Source organism: Dermacentor variabilis, chromosome 3 (genome assembly GCF_050947875.1).
Source record: "Dermacentor variabilis isolate Ectoservices chromosome 3, ASM5094787v1, whole genome shotgun sequence".
Taxonomy (NCBI): Eukaryota; Metazoa; Arthropoda; class Arachnida; order Ixodida; family Ixodidae; genus Dermacentor; species Dermacentor variabilis.
Window position 1 is genome coordinate 194,673 of NC_134570.1, and position 21,449 is coordinate 216,121.

At 50.2% G+C, this 21,449-nt stretch overlaps 1 protein-coding gene across 1 annotated transcript in view; it reads right to left on the reverse strand.

Annotated features, from left to right (window-relative positions):
- Positions 1-21,449, reverse strand: part of LOC142575075 (kinesin-like protein KIF12) — a 769,060-nt gene that overhangs the window by 14,024 nt on the left and 733,587 nt on the right. The gene's annotated exons all lie outside the window — the stretch shown is intronic.

Genomic DNA, 21,449 nt, shown 5'->3' on the forward strand with positions numbered 1-21,449 from the left:
GTTTCCACGGTCCCGTGTGGGAGTACGCTGTCAGCAAGCATCGGGCAAAGAAGCTCCGCAGGGCCGCCCGGGACACCCAGACCTTCTCTTCATCAGAATGAACCATATCCGTGAGTGGCACTGCGTCTAATTCCAATCTCCTGTCCCCAGACATAACCCGAAAGCCCGATCCTCGTCGCCCCAGACTGCCACCTCTACTAAAGGGGGATCTGAAGGTAGTCATCCGGCCGACGAGAGGCCTAACCCTCAAGAAATACCCCAATCACGCTATCGCGGCAGCACTTGTTAAGTCCTGCCATAACGCCGCCCGTGTGGAGGGGAAATACGTCGTCCGCCCCCACAGGCGCTCAAACATTCTGGTTGTCAGCACCCCGCACGAGGAGGCCGCTGACGAGATCTGCCAACTCACCCACCTGAAGCTGGACAACCAAGCCCACCCGGTAAGAGCATACGTCCCGTTCTCACCGCAGACCATCAAAGGGGTCATTCACGGACTCGACCCCAAGAACACCAGGGAAACCCTAATGAAAGGACTGGGTGAGGGACACACGCATCAAGATCCTGGACGCCTGCATCTTGGGCGCATCTACAACGGCGCTGCTCACCATAGAAGGCCCCCACCTACCCTAGTTGGTCTACCACGGAGGGCCTGAATACTTCATGCAACCAGTATAGGTCCGCCCGGCAGTTCTGCCAGATGTGTATGCAGCCATGACATCGCCGGGATGTGTGTCCAAACCTTCACACGCCAGTTTGCCGCCGGTGCGGCATGCCGAACCCACCCCCCACGCATGTTTGTGAGAGATATGTGGACTCTGCAGTGGTCAGCATTCTTGGGGCACCAAAGAATGCCCCAAGAGACTGAAGCCACTTAGAGTGCTTCAGCTGCCACCCGCCCGCAACAACGTAGAGAAGAGGCTGTCTCGACGGGACGGTCTCCCCGAAATCTACAATAACCGCTGGTTCGACTCCGAGGACGGGGAGTCAGCCGACCGCAGCCGCAGCCCATCCAGGTACGGAACCCGAGCCCGACAGCAATAGCCACACCCACCACAAATGCCGACGCCGCCCACACCGATGCCAAGAAAGAAGCAGCAACCCGTCCAAGACACAACCAAACAGGTGAGCTGGGAAGGCAGGGACAAGGACTCCTCTGCATCTCAAACAGACATCCGAATCCCCAAACTACAAGCTATTACAACAGCGCAAAATGCTAGGATAGCAGAACAAGAATCCAAGCTCGCAGCGCTTCTGGCGAAACTTGACGAAGTGATCAAACAAAGCACCGCGCCGCCACCCACCACACCCCCACAGCAACCCGACGAAGTAGTGACACACCAAACGCTACAGCAAACACTACAGGACATGGAGAAGAGAGTAGTCAGCTCCCTCAACGGAAATATCACCCAACTATTCAGCGTGCTTCAATCCAAAATTGAAACCACAGCGGTCAACCTCGAGCAGGTAACTGCTGCGCAAAACTCACACCCAATCTCAATACAGGCGCTCCAGACTCAAAGCCGAAAACGCGCATCGCCACGCGATCAAGGTCCCTCCCGCAATCGCAGCCGCGCCAGTTGCACTGGGAGCGATGAAGGCCCGCCAGCCTACCTAGCCCCCCCCCCCACCCCCCCGATATGGCCCCAAACCATAAGCAAATCAACAACGAACACCTCGAAATTTGGCAGTGGAACTGCAGAGGTTTCAGACGAAAACAAGGACTCCTTAAGCAATACCTCTGTACTACTCCCATAAGACCTGACGTTATCTACCTGCAAGAGGTAGGAGCCGAAAGAACCCCAACGCTAGCCGGCTACTACACAATCCACCAACCCTACATGGCGACGATTGCAATCCTCGTCGCAAAAGACATCACTGGCATCGAGCACTTTTTATCGGAACCGGACGTTGAGCGCTTAGCCATAGAGATAGTGCCCAATAAACGGGGCTGGAAGAGCACGTTCGTGGTTAAAGGGGTGGAGACATCAAAATTTTCGTTCATGCGTTTGTTGATTCAAACGTTGCGTCATGCTTCAGGGAGCACGATACACACAGCGGGATTCATATATATCCGATAAATAATTTAATAATAGCATTATTATACCGAGCGATTTCGGTTTCGGTTTCAGGGCTCTGGGGGATGCTATGACGTCACAGAGGAGGAAACGCAACATGGCTTGGTCACGTGGCCCGCAAAAAATAGTGACGTAAAACTATGCTGCGTCGTCTGCTTGCGCATACGCGTGCTCTGCCTGCAGAGGTCAACCACTGGCGATTCGAAGTGCTTGTCGCGATTATTATAATTATTGCGAAGAGCGACAACAACGGTAAGAAAATATTGCGGCTTGTGAGAGTCGGTGATTCATTCCGAAGCGCCGTAAGCTTTAGCTTAAACCGGAAAAGGCCTAGCGACGATATCGGCGGCGCCGAACGATCAGAGGCGGTGAAGCTGCCGTCGATGCCAGAGTGACCACTCCTCGGTCGCTGATTGGCCGCTTCGCCGTACGGCTGCCGCACAAATGGGTCCCGGGTCCGTCCTCTCTACGGCAAGGAAATCTCGCCGTTCGCGAGCAAAACCGGCGTCGCACGGGGGCCCGCGAACGGCAAACGGCGTGCGGCGAGTTTCCGTGCCGGTAACGTGGACGGGCCGGTAACGTGGAAAGGCCAAGCGAAGGAGAGTCCGCTCCGAGCTGCCGAACTACGCGACTATGCGAGGAGAGAAGCAGACAACAAGAACGCCGCATATCCTGGTCCCTTTCGAAGTCGGCCGGCTAGTGTTACACTCAAACGTGTAAAGGCCCGTCCGCAGGGCAACTCGCCGCACGCAGTTTGCCGTTCGCGGGCCGGCGTGCGGCGTTCGTGTTGTCCACTTCGCTCCTCTTGTGTCCGTGTCTGCACGCCTTACCCCTTCTTTGCATTCAGAAAGGATTTCTATATGCCTGTAGCTCGGTCGTAGTGGAGGCTATGCTCGGTTGCTCGGCTCAGCAGGCTCCGTAATCGGCACTTCATCGCTAGTCATCATACGTCACGTTTTTGTGCTGGTGTGCCATGACGTCAATATTTTCGTTCCTCCTCTGTGACGTAGTAACTGCCGCGCTAGCGATGGGTCTCGACTACGAGAAGGAGTTTTTAATGACTCTTTGGAGCTGAATTAAAATTATTTTGAAATGTTTGCAGCGTCCAATACCTCGTTCTGGGTGTCCTTGCATACGGAAGCAGCCTACAACATGCTTTTTATAGCCTCAAAATTTGGTGTCCCAACCCCTTTAACACGTACAAGCCACCAAAACCAGCAAAGGCCGAGCAGCTAAGGCCTAGCAAAGGCGCAAGCTAACCAGCTTGTCGTAGTTCGGGATTTCAGCTCCTCGCACCATGACTGGGGGTAGCAGTCAAACTCGCAAGAGGAGTGGCAGTCGCGCGAGCAATAGAAGCCCTCGGACTGGAACTCCTCACCGACCATTTATATCCGACCAGGGAAGGCAACGGTGTCACCCGTGACTCCTGTCCCGACCTCATCCTGAAGAACGTCGCCGACGCCACGTGGACGAACCTAGGAGAAACCCTGGGCAGCGACGACTGCATACTCGGCACGTCCATATCATGTTCTAAAATTAGAAGGGGTCTGGACACCGCCCGTATCACCGACTGGCCCAAAATCCGCAATGCACCCTTCCCGCCAGGTACCATCCAGTCCATACACGTCTGGAGCGAAGACATCAGACAAGCATACAGGACAGCAACAGAAACAATACACCGCACACCGGAAGCCCCAGAAGTAGACCGTGTTACGATTAGCATGTACCACCCCGGGCAAAAAGGATATTCGAAAGATCCTGCTCAACCGAAACGGAGGATTGATTCCTAATTTGCTATGGTTGTCACCCGCCGTGGTTGCTCAGTGGCTATGGTGTTAGGCTGCTGAGCACGAGGTCGCGGGATCGAATCCCGACCCCGGCGGCCGCATTTCGATGGGGGCGAAATGCGAAAACACTCGTGTACTTAGATTTAGGCGCACGTTAAAGAACCCCAGGTGGTCGAAATTTCCGGAGTCCTCCACTACGGCGTGCCTCATAATCAGAAAGTGGTTTTGGCACGTTAAACCCCATAATTTAATGGTTGTCTCGTGTGGTTGTAGGTCTGGCAGGCGCCCCGCAGTAATGACAGGCCTCTTTGTGTGTGCGACCAAGGGGAGAACCCTTTCCACGAGCTGTCCAATTCTAGGGGAGAATGCGTTCCGCGAACCAAGGCCGCCACGACCCTCGACCCGCGTGTTGCCGCCAGCGGAGGGAAGCACGTGCGGACGTCACCTGGGAAAAGGGATAAGGTGCATATCCTCAACCAGACGAAGTGCATGTCACATGACGTTGACGTGAGCAAGATCCCGCCTACAATTTTAGTGGGCCTATTTAAGGGGCCCCGCAATGTGCTTTTTATTTTCATTCATTCTCTTCGTATCTTTTGAATAAACAGTGCAAGTTTCGCACGAGAAAACGTCTCGTCCTTGCCTGGTCGCCATGGTCTACCGGACGCCTGCAGCCCGCCGACAACGCCACGCTACCCAATAGTAACGCTGGTCAAGGTTGAAGAAACAGGTGTCGCAACAACCGCCACCTACTCAAGCTATGGCAGAAGCACGGCCGGCTCGTGGGAAGATGGAAAAGACAACGCCTAAACAGACCCCTCCGCCAGCGTATTGCACAGCACACGGAGGAAGCTCAAACATACGCCACCAACCCAGCACAGCAAAATTGGCAACAGTTCTGCGAGTCGCTGCGGGGAACGCTGGGTACCTCCCGTACCTGGGCAATTCTGCGGAACCTCATCGACCCCTCTAATCAAAATCACAATCTGCACGCACCCTGAAGCGCATTGCTCCCCTCTTCCCGGGAGACGACGCAGCACTGCTTCAGGCTCTAAGGGACAAATACATCGGAACTAGTACCGCCCCACCGCGCTCTGTGACCTACCAGGGCAAGTAAAATCCTGCACTTGACGCTCCCATCTCTGAGGCCGAGGTGTATGCCGTCGTCCGATCGTGCACCCAAAACACGGCGACGGGAGCAGACAGAATTAACAACGCCATGATCCGCAGCCTGAGCGAGGCACAGATCAGGGATCTCACCAAGTACCTCAATGACTGGCTCTGGGAGAAGAACGGAATTCCCACCGCGTGGAAACACTCCGAGATCATAGTAATTCCGAAACCGGGCAAGAAGCCGGCGATCGAAGCACTACGACCTATATCTCTCACATAGTGCCTGGGCAAGCTCTACGAGCGAGTCGTCCAGACGCACCTCCAACACTGCATAGAGGACAACGATCTTTTTCATCCCTCCATGATTGGCTTCCGGTCGCGCTTGTCGACGGAAGACGCCTTCCTTCTTCTGAAGGAGGAGGTTCTCTCCAACATCCCGAGGGGTGGCGAACACCTCATTAAGGCGCTGGATCTCAAAAACGCGTTTGATAACGTGTCTCACGAGGCCATTCTCTAGGAGCTCAGCAATCTAAACTGCGGCGAGCGCACCTTCCAATATATCAAGACCTTTCTGTCCAGACGAATGGCAACAATAGGAATGGGTGACACGAGATCAGACCCTCAAGACATGCCCAACAAGGGCACGCCACAAGGATCGATCATCTACCAACTCCGATTCGACATCGCCATGATTGGAGTCGCAAGGGCTCTGCAACAGGTCTCGAACATCGGATACACCCTGTATGCGGACGACATTAGGATCTGGATAAACACCGGCTCCTTAGCCGAGAAGGAAGACACACTCCAAGCGGCAGCAATCTGCGTCGAAACAGAGGCCATTCGATGCGGGCTCCGCTGCTCACCCCACAAATCCGAAGTTATCCTCCCCCCCCCCCCCCATACAGGGATACCACTACAAATCACCAGGCAACCTGAGCATCCTCCTACACGAGGTCCCAATCCGGGAAGTACCACTCATCCGGATCATGGGTCTATGGCTGCAGAGTGACGGAAAGGACAACCACACATTCCAACTGTTCAAAACTACAACATAGCATATTTCTAAGATGACCCGGCGGATGGCCAGAAACAGCAATGGCATGCGAAAGGAGAAAACGATCCGTCTGGTGCAGGCGCTGGTCATCAGCCTCTCCTACGGGCTCCTCTACCTCACCCTGCGCGGTGTAGGAGTTGAGGAGGACGTCGGGATGAAAACTTGGGAGGTTTATTTGCATTATTTACAGTGAGAGTCAATTAACAGTCTTAAAGTCATTACGGGCGGGCAGCAACTCGGACGCTGTGGGCCGTGGCAAGAAGCTCGAAAGAGAAGAATCAAGGAATGCTCTAGGAATGCTCTTCTGCTGCTCCCGGTCTGCGTCTTTTAAGCCCTTCGGTGTCTCGAAGGCACGCCACGCTCGGCCAATAGGAGAGCCCGCTCAGGTGACGCCATTTTCGGCCAATCGGCGAGCCCGCTCGGGTGTCGTCATTTTCGGCCAATGGTAGGCGTCCGTGCGATGGTGTCATACCCGGCGAAGAGAGTCGCCGCTGGGTCCCCAATTGTCCGAGGGCTTACTTCTCCCTGCGGTCTTGCCTTGCTGACTTGCAATGCGCCGTTACAATAGCCAGGTGGGGGCGACGCTGCCAGGCCTTCGCGGTGCATTACAGCCGTCTTGCTTCGGGACCCACTTTAGCCGCAACAGTGCCAGGCTCTAGCTTCACTTTCGGGAAGAGTCAAGCAGTGAATAGCTCCACCGGCGGCACACGAAGTGGGGGCCGCCAACTTGTTTGCACGTGCCTCGTCTCAGGAATGTGGTATCCGTGCTTCTGCGCTCCTTAATTAGCTGTGGTGCGATTCGATGTGGTCTGGGGAAATCGAAGTAGGCTCAGGAAACGGTCCCGTATCTAACAGATCGTCCTCGCCCCGGAAGTTCGGAATGGCCGGTGAACTCAATTCGCTGGCCATGAGGAACGCTGAAAGAACCTGCAGGGTACTGGTGTCGAGCCTCGTTTGACAAACTTCGAGATCCTGGGCCGTGGAGAACGTACGTTAAACAAACAAAACAACACAGCGCTGCACCACGTGTAAGCGCAGGCCCTTCACCCCTGACTCGCCAGGCTATTACTGAGTCAGAATGAACCCTGATCTCTTATTTCCCCAATTTTGACAAAGCAGTTCCAACCACCTTTCCAAACCGCTATCCATTTCTCCTCGAATGCCGACAAGACCAGAGTGTCATTGTTGTAGCAAAACAATGAGTCGTTGCCATTGCAAACAAACAATAAAAAAAGCCGAACATAACTTAAGTGGCCTATTTTCGCGAACAGCCTGTTCTCACCCTAGCGCAGTGACGTACTTATCCCACGTACTGTTGCCACTGAACAGTTTGGTCAACTCTACAAGTACATAATAACAAGCGCGCTAGCTTTCTGGTCCCTATTCCGAACGCGGGCTTGCGTCGCACGCGAACGCTTACTCACGTGTCTTTCTCTAGTCCAATCAGGACACGTAACTTAACCGGGCAACTAAACTTGCGGGGCTTACGCACTCAGCAGAAACCTTAAAATGATGAGTCTTCTAATAACTAGTTCCATGCACGCTAACTAGAGAAGTCAGAATACGGCTGCCCTCAACACACACGAGCAACTCAGTCATAAATCTGCTTCACTCCGTCCACACAGGACATGCGCTAATGGAACTACGAACTCTTAGTGCAAATCACGCACTGACTGATCTATGCGCTTAACCTTAGAAAATAAAAAAAGAACACTTAAAAAAAAGAAGGTTAAATAACGCACACGCGCGTTACGATGGGCCTCTCAACGATAACCTTGACACTCAGGTTACCCACACACACAAAAGAAAGCCTATCTACTCATTAACTAACAACTCGCGAGACTAAAGGTTTACATAAAACGCATCTTTCTAATCTCGGAGCTTCTAGAACAAAAACAAACAAAGCTCATACTTTTACCTAGTGAAAGAAACTTAAATCGCGAAAATTATGCGATGCTCAAAAAATATAACAAAACAGAACGTTGCACTTCTACGGAAGCTCTGTTTGCCTCCCGTTCCAAACGTTTTCGACTGAGTCACTTTTGAGCCGTACTCGAGGTGGTCGCGGTCCGAAAGCTACTCTGGCTACCGAGGAACAACAAAATGGCTGACTCACTATCAGCTCCCCCAAGACGTTACAGTCCCCTGCCAACTTGCGTCCTGGCGCCCCGCTTTCATCACGACCCCGATTGACCGCGTCGCTACTCCCCACCTGGTCTCGTCTTGCCACCTTGCGCTTCTTCGTACTACACGCTGAGCTTCGAAGAGAACGACGGAACGACGAGGAATTTAACTGCCCCGTGCGCTTTGTCCGCGTCCGTGCCGAACATGCTTCGCGGTCCCCCTTTGACCGGTGGCTCGAACGTGTTTGATGCGTCAACATCGTCAGTGACGACCGCACCTTTCTTTTCCTCGCGCCCTGCCCTTTTGGGTCTCTCGCCGTCTTTGGCGGCGCTACATTAGTCACCGCATTCCTATCTTTAGCGCGCTTCTTTCTGCGGCGCTTTCTCTTGGAATTCTCATTCATGTCGCCTGCTCGCGCCTCGTGCTGGCCGTTACTCATCTCGTCGGCCCAGATCGGTCTCTTACCCGCACAGTCTGATTGATTCTCATTTAAATCAACACCCTCTCTGCCTCGACTGGCGGAGAGCTCAACCGACTTTTGAACAATGCAGCAACTATACTCGAGTTATGCAACTGGCACTCTTGCGAATGGCCCTCTACTGCATTGCCCAGCTCACGCTGTGCATCGACACACAGCCCGTCGGTATCGATCGCTGTCTACGCGCACAGTCCGAATGATTAATAACTGAATCATTCCTGTCTAGGTTACCTAGACTGGCGGAAAGCTGCACCGATCTCTGAACAATGCAGTTGTATTCTCTTGAGCCACGCAGCTCGCAATCCTGAGAATTACCCTAAACTGCATCGTCCAGCTGGCACTTCACTTCGGCACGCAGATCTGACCTGACATGGGTGCTCGCGTCTGTCGGGTCAGCAGTACCCTGTACCTCGCTAACGACCTCGATATGATGAGATGCGACGCACACGCGCGGTAACTGTGCCAATTTGTTCGCAGCTCGCCTAGCTGACTCTACAGTCCTCTGTTGGCACAGCACCTCGTCGCTCTCTGGCCTTTAACGGCCTCTGTTGCCACTAAGGCATCGTTAGCGGCTAGTCCTTTCCGTTTACCTATGAACGTGCAGCCAACCTCACAGGCACTACTTTTCTCGTCGGCTTTTGGTGAAAATCCGCTAGATATTTCCTCATTCTTGAGCTCTGTACTGCTTACAGAATTTTCAGACAGCCGTTGTCTCTGTGCCTTTAACTGATCAAAATATTGTAGCTCTTTTATCACTGCTGCCTTCTCTCTCTCGTACTTTTGCTCACGCTCACGCTTACGTTCCTGATACTCAGTTCGCGTTCATTCTCACGTTCTTGACGCTCACACCTAAGAGTAAGTTCTTGAAGCTCACGCTTCCGTTCATCATCGCGTTTTTGACGCTTACGCTCACTCTTACGTTCACTACGCTCACGCTCCCGTGGTTCTTGTATCACCTCCCAAGCAAGCTCAATGCTTTTATCATCATTGCCACTATCTTGAATGGCCTTTATGATAGCTGGCTCTTTCATCTGTTCGTCCGCCTCAACTCCCAAGTCGTCGCACACCAACAACAAGTCTAACCTCGTCAACCTTCTAAGGTCCATGGCAGCTGCCCCGACTGGTGGTTAGAACTGTTCTCCTTAGTTTGTGCAAACACACAATGCAACAAATTCCCGGTTCCTAGAACTATCAAAATGAACACACAACATTTGAAATCTGGCGAATCAAAAGAAAAAAAAAACCACGCGCTCACTTACGGTTGCAGCACCCTGCCATCTGGTTCATTGGTCCGCTGTTCCCGGTTCCTCAGGACCCCCTGGGTCGAAGGCTCGCTCTTCTTCGCTACTTCCAGTTCCTCAGGACTACTTTGGACGAAGGCTCTCTCTTCTTCGCTGTTCCAAGTTCCTCGGGACTTTTTTGGACGAAGGCTCTTTTTTGCTGTTCCGGATTCCTCAGGATTTCTCTCGACGAAGGTTGATCCGTAGCGCTGCCACCAGTTGTTGCATTTGGAGGCGATCCCACCGCTAGCAACCAGTTGTAGGAGTTGAGGAGGACGTCGGGATGAAAACTTGGAAGGTTTATTTACATTATTTACAGTGAGAGTCAATTAACAGTCTTAAAGTCATTACGGGCCGGCAGCAACTCGGACGCTGCGGCCCGTGGCAAGAAGCTCGAAAGAAAAGAATCAAGGAATGCTCTTCTGCTGCTCCCGGTCTGCGTTTTTTAAGCCCTTCGGTGTCTCGAAGACACGTCACGTTCGGCCAATAAGAGAGCCCGCTCAGGTGACGCCATTTTCGGCCAATCGGCGAGCCCGCTCGGGTGTCGTCATTTTCGGCCAATGGTAGGCGCCCGTGCGATGGTGTCATACCCGGCGAAGAGAGTCGCCGCTGGGTCCCCAATTATCCGAGGGCTTACTTCTCCCTGCGGTCTTGCCTTGCTGACTTGCAATGCGTCGTCACAATAGCCAGGTGGGGGCGACGCTGCCAGGCCTTCGCGGTGCATTACAGCCGTCTTGCTTCGGGACCCACTTTAGCCGCAGCAGTGCCAGGCTCTCGCTTCACTTTCGGGAAGAGTCAAGCAGTGAATAGCTCCACCGGCGGCACACAAAGTGGGGGCCTCCAACTTGTTTGCACGTGTCTCGCCTCAGGATTGTGGTATCCGTGCTTCTGCGCTCCTTAATTAGCTGTGGTGCGATTCGATGTGGTCTGGGGAAATCGAAGTAGGCTCAGGACACGGTCCCGTATCTAACAGCGGAGCAGACATAAACAAAGTCAATGCGATGATACGCGTAGCCTACAAGAATGCCATTGGTCTCCTACCGTACACATCCAATGTGAGCTCGGAAGCTTTGGGACTACACAACACGTTCGAGGAAATGCAAGAGGCGGTCCTCCTGTCTGAGAGAGAACACCTCCTTTCCACAGCAACAGGCCGACACATCCTCAAGCGCATCGGCTACCCGGCGGACATTGACACCATCCAGTCGACCACGAACATTGATACACTGTATCGGGCCAGAGTACACGTGGCCCCGCTCTCAAAAACATGTGTCAAACCCACAATGAAGGCAGAAGAAACGCCCGAGTGGACTATCTCAAACGCACAGTGGGACGGAGCCAGAAGACGGGTTACTTTGATGCTGCCCTATATCAGGGTACATCGAATGCAGCAGCAACCGTGGTGGTGGAACACAGAAGTCTCTAGCATCTCCATTCCGCACTGTACAGTCACAGAAGTGGAGGCTGCGGCAATCGTGCTGGCTGTTCAATACGGGGACGCGACCAACCTAGAACTACAAGTAGTCACCGACTCCCAAGCGGCGTGTCGGCTCCTTCTAGCAGACAGAATACCTCAAAAATTAGCTAGATTCACACGACTAATGCATTGGATACAAATTCATCACTCAAACGCCAGATTACGTGGGCCCCGGTGCAGTCGGGGCTGGAGGGCAACCAGGTCGCGGACAGGCTTGCTCGAGGTCACACAAACTGAGCGGCCACAATCCTCGATTCCACAACCACCCTCCCCGTCCCCGCGGCTTACGGCGCGAGACTTCAACACCTGCGCAAACAACGACAGCTTTACCCCCCACCGCACAAGGGGCTAAACGCACAGGAAGCGCGGGACTGTAGACAGCTCCAGACCAACACTTTCCCCAACTTACACAAGTACAGCATCTTCTCAGAAATCTACGAAGACGCATGCCCCTGGTGCAACAAACAGACCACTGCCTACCACGTCACGTGAGAGTGTACGGGCCCCAAACCGCCAGATATACAAACACAACAGCCGGAGGAGCAGCGGGATGCCACCTTGTCCAGCCCAGACCTAAAGACCCAGCGCGGACTGGTAATCCAGGCGAGAGCAACAGCCAAGGCCACTGGGGTTTTGAAATGAAGACTTCACTTACTGTACATTTTTCTCCGTATTTTGTTTTCTCATTTGTGAATAAACGTTTTCTACTACTACGAATGGGCCTCGCTGCGTCCAACGGCATCGACATCAACACCCGCAAATATAAGAAGCCTGCTCGAGCCAAATTTTTTCAGTGGGTAGGTTGGCTGGACGCCTGGCAGTGTGATGCGAAACCCGCTTCTTTTCATGCAGTTGGTTGTGCTCGTCACGACAGCCAAGGCAAGCGCGTCACAAGATTCAACCATTCCAACTACTCGGTTAAGGAAAAAGAGTGTCTAGAAATCATATGGGCCACAGGAAAGCTTCGCCCTTACCTTTACGGCCGCCCAGTCGACGTGGTTACAGATCATGATCCGTTATGTTGGCTTTTCCTCCTTGAAATATCCATCTGGTCGACTCGCCTGTTGGGCATTACGGCTCCAGGAGTACGCCATTCGCGTCAATTTAATACTGCGCCATGACGATAGACATCCGCACGCCAAGTTTCATCCTAGACGCCAGCGCATGTTTCTCCCCTGGCGGAACGATTTCACCTCCAACGGCTGTATGTTTCCGCCGCTTCCCTTCAAGGTCGTGCCCACGTTGAGCTCGCGCTGCGCGCGAAACGTCTCTTCATTGTTTGCGATGGCGCCTCTTCGGATGACTGGAAATTATTAGTGTTGTTAACTGTCCTGACAGCAATGTAAACACGAAAGAGTTGATGCCATGGGTGAAATTCTGGCCATTCACAAGAAAATGTTAAGAAAAAAGAAGACGACAGACATGGTTTACTGCGTTGCGCCGAAGGAATTAAACAACTGGCAAACCAAGCAATCTCGTTCATTGATCACTCGTGAGTTTATGACGGCTATACATGTAATCCACATGAGTCGCATGATTACAGGGTATACAATCCTTTTATTCACATAAAAACTTTCAGTTGTTCGACCAGCGCTGGTCCTGTTTTCTTTCTCGTGCTTCGTTAGTGTGTGCGCTGCCAAAAATGGAAACCGCTTCTGTGCATGCGCTAGAAGTGGCCGAACTTCACGCGTGCCGAGAAATTGAATATGTGCACGATGCATTCAACATGACCGGAGTTCATTCCTGCATCACCACTGCCCCGATCAATCGAATTACTGGACGATACACCACCCGCGTCTTGGTCGCGCCGGCATTGCTGAAGCAGAAATGATTACGAATACTTTCAACTTCCCTCTCTTGAGCATTGCTAAAGAATGGCAAAGTTATTTACATTGCTGCCTCTATTCGATATCGTAGAGGACGTATTAGTTAAAGTTGTGTACGCATGTCGTACTTGTGCTATGCGGCGATATATTTTGTTTATTTCCACGCAGTGTCGATGGAAGTCCGTTGTCGCCATCAGAGACAACATGGATTTGTAGCAAACATATTGTGGGAAACTGCAAAAATCGCTTTAGCTAACACGTATCGTATGTGCCGACGATTTCTCCAGCGGCACATACCTAAATTGTGCCTTGCGCAAACTGCTGAATTTCTCGGTTACCATTCCGTATGCAATTCGAGAAAATGGCATCCCAAACTACTTCTTACCTAAGTTCTCATGTCAGGTTGTGCATCACATTCGAAAGCATCAAGCTCAATTGTTTCGAGTACGCAACGTCTTACGTTTTTTCGCTTTCTAACGCCATAGCGCAGACTGTGAACAAAGGTGCGAAGTGAGCGCGCGACAGCAGCGCTCGCGAAAGGGGTAAAAAGACTGATTCTTGTAGGTGCACTATATGACAACGGTGATAAAGTGACAAGACAGCAATTTAAATGTTAGTTGCTGTTACGAACAAGCATCTGCACGACGCTATTGTCAGCCGTGTGCCTGAGAGCGACGCGTGGCATCGGCGATCACAGAGCGGTTGCGCGACGGGCGTAGATGTGGACGTAGTCCTGGAGGTCACGGATGAAGTACTTGAAGAGCCTAGTGAAGGCGCTGCTCTTGCGCACGCGATTAGTAAGGAGCGATTGGAAGGTTGGTGGAAGAAAAATAGGGGCATGAGAAACAATGGAGGCATACAAAAACAAAGTTCCGGATAGGGGCTCAGAAAGTTTAGTTGTGGGAATATTCTTGTTCTTTTTCTTTCTTTCCTTTTTTTCTTTTTTAACGTAGGGGTAAGACATCAGACCATATAATAACAAGAGCTTGGTGGCGCAATATGCCACCCCTTTCCAGAGGGGACGCTCATACCATCCATCCGGCCGTCCGTCTTCCATCCATCTCCGTGGCACGCATGCACACTCAGTGCGCCCAATATTAGGTAATGAGAGAACCAATAATACAGAAAAATTCACAAGTTTGCGCATTGAGGTCGCAACAAAAATAGTCGTGGTCCGATTTAGCCTGGACATACCGTATGATCAAGGTCTATCTTAGGTGAACATCACAACTTCTGCTCATCATCATCATCATCATCATAATCATAATCATCATCAATTTTATCTCCACTGCTGAACGAAGGGTTCTCCCTGCGATCTCCAATTACCCCTGTCCTACGCCAACCGATTCCAACTAGCACCCGCAAATTTCCTTATTTCGTCGCACCACCTAGTCTTTTGCCGACCTCTACTGCGCTTCCCTTCTCTTGGTACCCATTCTGTCGCCCTAATGGTCCAACGGTTATCTAATCTGGCATTACATGACCTGCCCAGCGCTATTTCTTTCACTCAATGTGAATTAGAATATCGTCTATATCCGTTTGCTCTCTGATCCAAACCGCTCTCTTTCCATCTCTTAAAGTTATGCCTAGCATTATTCGTTCCATCGCACTTTGTGCGGTCCTTAAAGGGCCCCTGAAACGGTTCGGACAAATTTTGTAGACGCGTAGAATACAGCTTAAGTAGAACATTCGCACCACAATTTAAGTGAAGCGTTACGTATTAATGGAGCTACAAGCGATTACAAGTTACCCTCCTCCCTAGCCATGCTTTTCCTCCTCAACTCGCTCGCCAAGCGATCGGGGCTAAGCTCCGCCTTCACTGGTTCAGCGTCGCGATGCGACGTCACATCGTCCATTTCCGGTTGTTTTGGAGCCCGCCCCGCCCGCGCGAAACGTCTCCGCTAGCGGCTTGGCTGTCAACCCCAAGCGAGAGCTATCGAAGCAGCGTGCGTTGCAAGCATTCTGTCGTAGCGCCGAACGTGTCTGGTATTCCGGTAATCACACACTAGCAGAACGTTTCGACTCAACGGTGAAGGCATAAACTCAAGCTGATGAAGGAACTTTAGCGTAGACGTACGTGAGCTGCCTGATCGGTCTCCACGGTCCAACCACCCGTTGGCGCAGAGCTTAACCAGCCAAATAAGGAGCTAATATTGCTCTAACCAAGTGTAAAACATTTTAAACATTTACAAAAGCTACGTGTTAACGATTACACTCCTGCGAAAAATTTACACCAGCAACAAAGAAGAATACATTTTGTTACTGCTACTGTGTGTGGTTGAGCTCTATGCCACCAGGTGGCTGCACCGTGCAGACCATTCACATTTGCGCTTCTGTTCATCCCCTGAAACGGCATGCAAGGGGACACGGCCAGGCTCTGTCCCCTTGCTCTTACGTTTACCCTAATACCGGACTCGCGAAACGCTATTGCTTTAGTAATCTTCCGGTCTAAAGTGACGGCCGCAATCGCGTAAATCCTGGCGCCCATCGGATAGCGGCTGTCCAAAGCGCTGCAGCCAGTCCGCTCGTCTACTGGCTTGCAGAAGGACACGATGTCGCAGCTTGACATATTGCCAGTCGCTAATTTTGCAGTCCACAACGCAACAAAGTCGAATCGAATCATAGCGCTCGCGAAAACACAGACCGACACTGACTGCGGAGCTCTCGTCAAAGACGGAACACGTTGTAACACAAGCAGACGACACTTGCTATGTGCTGGAAGTGCTTAAGTGTACTGAAAAATTGTTCTTGTGCATTCTCTTTATATTACTTTCTTTTTATAAAAACAAATTAACTAACATTCTAACTATTACAAACGTCATTTGTTTACCATAAAGTTGGAAAAGTTATAGATCACGCGCCCTGGTCAGCCAATCGGATAGCTCGCCCCACTGACGTCATACGGACGATTTCAGTCATATGGGTAGGGGCGGCTTAAAATTCCGCCGAGCAGTGTGCTGCGATCGGCAGCGATGTACATTTTTAAAACCTTATAATAAATTACACGCTTTACGGAGAGCACTTAGATGCGTCAATTAATGATCAGAAGGACCTACTCTAACGACTCAGTACATTTGTAGAAAAGCGTCAAAGTCATTTCAGCGTCCCTTTAAAGGGACCCTGAAACCCAGAAACTTGCGTCATAACATACTGCAGTGGATAATAGAATTTCTAGCAGACCGTACCGAATTTGTTCACGTTAATAACCAGGCTTTTAGGTCTCTTCCAGTAATATCAGGCGTCCCGCAAGGGTCAGTCCTTTGTCCCCTTGTATTTTTAATTTATATTAACGACCTACCAACACATGTCTCCTGTAACGTCCGTATCTTTGCCGATGACTGTGTTATCTATCGCACAGTCAGTAAGCCCTCCGATCAACTAAGTCTCCAAAGTGATTTACCTTGTGTCCAGGACTGGTGTAACCAATGACCCATGGAACTAAACCCCGATAAATGCAAAGTCATGTCATTTCATCCAAAACGTAATCCTCTCCTGTTGCCTTATACAATCTCGCACGTCACGATGACATTAACACAGTCTTATAAATACCTAGGCGTAACGTTGTCCAACGATCTAACCTGGAACGAGCATGTCACTACAGTGATATCATCTGCTAACAGAAGCCTTGGATTCTTAAAACGTCATCCACGTCAAGCGCCACCAGACCTAAAATTGCTTGCCTACAAGTCACTCGTACGCTCTAAGCTGGAATATGCATCTGCCATCTGGAGCCCTAATCAAACATATCTAACAAACTGACTAGAATCATTACAAAACCATGCCACACGATTCATTAATTCATGCTATTCATACAATGCCAGTGTATCATCGTTAAAAGCAGAATCCGGCCTAACAACCATGGCTTGTCGGCGTCGTATCGCTACTGTGTACTTATTCCATAGGTTCTTTTACAGTTCACTTCATACACCCTACATCAGTCCTGCTGCACGCACTTCACTCCACATTGGTCATCCCCTTCAAGTCGCCCGGCCACGTGCGCACACTACCACTTTTGCCTCATCATTCTTTCCACGCTCAGCCTCGGACTGGAACGGCCTTCCACGCGACATCACCTGCCAATCTACGTTTTTGAACTGTATAATTAACATATTTAACAGCGAGCAAACGTGTACGTAAACATCTTTTCCTTGTGTAATAAATTCCTATTTGCTACCGACCCCTTATGTAATACCCCCAATCCTGGGGGCCTTTAAAGTAGTGAAGTGAAAACATTACGCTTGGAAAACTGACGGCTCTCTATACGAATCAGTAAAGGCAAGGCGCAGAAGACCAGGACTCAGGAAGAAGTGCACAAACGACAGGACCGGCGCCACTCACAACTAAGTTTATTTTCGCAACAAGCCTGCCTTATGTAGGTGATTCACGCCGAGTCATGCACAAAACTTTTGAAGTAAAAAACAGCAATCTATCGACCATTCAGGAATGTTATCTGGCACATATTATCGAATGAGCAAACAAGAACCACACGTGGATCAGCACAGGAGTCAATTGATCCAGTATAGTCTTTTTCCAAGCCAACGGGGACAAAAAACCAGACTTAAAAAGTACCGTCCACACTTCACTACCAACCAATCTATCCACAGCATAACACACTTCAAACGCCTAAGGCCCAGTCAGTGATAAAACCCGCACGACTATGGGAATAATGACCAATGAATAACACGGAAAAAACATGAAAAATGCGTCTAAGTACAGTGTCAGCGTCAAAACTAAAATCTCTAATAGTCACTCACCTAAAAATTGATAAAACATGTGACCGCGCGAAACAAGAACCACGTGACAAAATGAAATGGACAGAAGTGATGAACGATAAAGGTCTAAAGAACAGCGTCTGCGTCAAAAAAAAAGAAAAGTGCAACAAAAGCTTAAGAGCCACTAGAAAATCGTCAACAAAATAAAAACTAGTTAAATAAAAGGGTGACAGACGGTAAAACCAAATGAAATCACTCTAACATGAGGCCTAAATGAAACCCTCTAAAAAAGTCGTCTTCTTGTCACTAAGCATAATGGACGGCCTGCTGACGCATGCGTTTCCCTCTTTTTTGATGAAATAGGCTTCCACAATTTCCCGCTCAGACCTGTCTTTTCCAAACAACAAAAATTTAGTTTTGTCAAACTGAGGGCGGCAATTAGAGCAGTCTCTGCAATGCTCTGCAAGGAAACTCCCTTCCTTGTTGCGCAGATTACGACAATGTTCCATTGCACGCTCATTGAAACATCGACCTGTTTGTCCGATATAGCTGCGACCACAGCTTAGAGGGATTTGGTAGACTACACGTGTCCTGCATTCAGTGAACTTCTTCTGATGCTGGATTGAACAAGCCGGGTGTTTCTCTCCGTTCATGGCACAAAGCTTAGACAGCTTGCAAGGCGCCGAGAAAACAACCTGAACGTTATGCCTACTTGCAACTTCCTTAATGTTGTGCGATACCTTATGAAGGTACGGAATTACCGCAACAGAACTGCGTGAAACTGGCTCCCTGATAAGAGGCGGGTGCTTTAGTTTTTGGAGCATCGTTTCGCAAACAGCTGAAATCAGACATGGCGGGAAGCTTGCCTGTTGTAGTCGTTGCACTTGAGCGCTAAAGCTACTTGACACGAAATGGATTCAATACTTAGTTAAAGCCGTTTGCAGAGAATTTGTAGCAATTGCACGCTTTACAATCTTGGAATGGGCGCTCACAAACGGTAGCAGGCCTTTCAAAGAACGCGGATTGTACATCCAACAAATGCCTTCCTTTCGAAACACTAGCCTGATATCCAAGAACTGGAGTTGACCACAGCTCGGAACTTCCTTGGTAAACCTGAGACCCTGACTGTGGTTTGAGAAGATAGTCATGGTTCTCTCAACGGTAGAAACTAATTCGTGCTCAAGGACGTCCTTCAAGATGACCAAGAAATCATCAACATATCTGTAAATGGACACTACATGAGGATCACAAAGGTTATTACTGATGTCAGTTCATACAACAGATAGGAAGATATCGCAAAGGACAGGAGCTACAGAAGAACCGATGCAAATCCCTTTCTTCTGCACATAAAACTTGCCTTCAAACAAAATGGCGGTTGAGTTCAGGTAGAACTCTAATAAGGAAATGAAATTGTCCACACTTACACCTGCAGCATTCTGGAAGCGGACTTCACCATTTGATTGGATCTTGTCCCTGACCGCCGCTAAGAGACCTTGGTGAGGGACCGAATAGAAGAGATCTTCAATGTCTATGGAAAACGCGTTATATTCACGAGGCGGCAAGCTGCCCAGATCCTTCAGCACTTCCAGATAACTACGCACCAGGAAAGGGTCGTCGCTCACCACGTTTCCCAGATGTGTCTGAAGGTACCGGTTAACAAGACGTTGCCATGTTCCCCTTTCTGAAACAATGGTGCGCAGCGGACATTCAGGCTTGTGTGTCTTCACAGTGAAGAAGATCTCAAGAAACCTCCCTTTTTCATCCTTTGCCATCTTGTGCAGGTTTTCCAAATTCATTTCTCCTAAAAGTTGAAGAGCCTGACCTTTTTGCTTCCGAACCTTGAACGCCACTTGTTTGAAGTTCTTTATAGCAACCAAGGCCTTCTCACGGAAAACACTAGTCGGCATAAGAGCAAAGCCGCCCTCCTTATCGGCCTGTAGCACCACAACGTCGTTGTCCTTCAGATCCTGTGAAATCCTCTGGAGGTGAGGCTTTCTCGGTGGAATGGATGCACCACTCGCCATCAGGCAGGAAACACCGTCACTTACAATTCTTTCTTTTTCTTCTTGGTTCTTTCCGCGGCTAGCCACTCTTCTCACCATGGCAAGCAATTCTTGGCGCTGGGATTCTTGTGTGAGGCTGAACTTCGGTCCTTTTTACAAAAAGCGCTCAACTTGTCTAGGCAGAGCTGCGTCTCCTAGCACGGTGACCTAGCCGGTGCTTGCATCGTGAGGCTTTTTTGACCAGGATTTTAGGCTCACTAACGCTCGATGCCAAAGAAACTCAGTGGACGTTGCTGTCAGACGCTTCATCTGCTGTAACCGCCTGTTTTCGCTTTCTGGTTCTTTCCCGAGAACAACAAGCACACGCAGCGCCTTGCCCTTCTGCGCCTTGCCTTTACTACTTCAAGCATGAACCAATTAGCCCAAGCAAGAGTTTTACTCTCTATACGAAGTGTCTATTGACTGCAAGGGTCCCAGAAAACTGGACGAATGCAAACATTATGCTAATCCACGAAAAGGGAGACGTTAAAGAATAGAAAAATTATAGGCCCATTAGCTTATTCCCAGTAATACATAAAATAATTATTACGATATTCTCCAATAGAATAAGGCCAACATTGGACTTAAGTCAACCAAGGGAACATGCAGGTTTCAGGAAGGGATACTCTACAATGTATCACATCCATGTCATCAATCAGGTAATTCATCAATCCGTAGAGTACAATGAGCCTCTCTATATGGCTTTCACAGATTACCAAAAGGCTCTTGATTCAGTAAAGATACCAGCAGTCATAGAGGCACTACGTAACCAAGGAGTACAAACCGCTTGCGTAAATATCTTGGAAAATATCTACAGAGATTCCACAGCTACCTTAACTCTACAAAAGTACGAAGATACCTGTAAAGAAAGGGGTCAGACAAGGACACCCAATCTCTCCAATACTATTCACTGCGTTCATGGAAGAACTATTCAAGCTATTAAACTGGGCAGGCTTAGGAGTAAGGATCGACGGCAAATACCCCAGCAACCTTCGGTTTGCCGATGATATTGTTTTATTCAGCAACACTGTTACAACAAATGATTGAGCACCTTAACAGAGAGAGTAAGAGTGAGGTTGAACATTAATAAGCAGAAGACAAAAATAAAGATGAATAACCGGGCAAAGGAACAAGAGTTCAGGATCTCCAGTAGCCTTTAGAGTCCGTGAAGGAATACGCTTACCGAGGTCAACTAATCGCAGGGAACCCTGACCATGAGAAGGAAATTCACAGAATTCTTGCAGCGGCACGACGCCGCTGCGAGAATGGGACACTCACCGCTTCTGTTGTTACAGTTCCTCCTGTTCGGGCTGACCTGCCGGTCTCCCGTCACTCTTGAACATGGCTCTGTGGGTGTGACTGTGATGTGTGGTGCGCGACATGGTGCGGTGATCGGGACGGTCAAGAGCAGACGACAATGAGTGCACGCGCGCCAAGGCGGATTCCATGCTGGAAGAAGGAAAACAACGACGCCGAAGAGC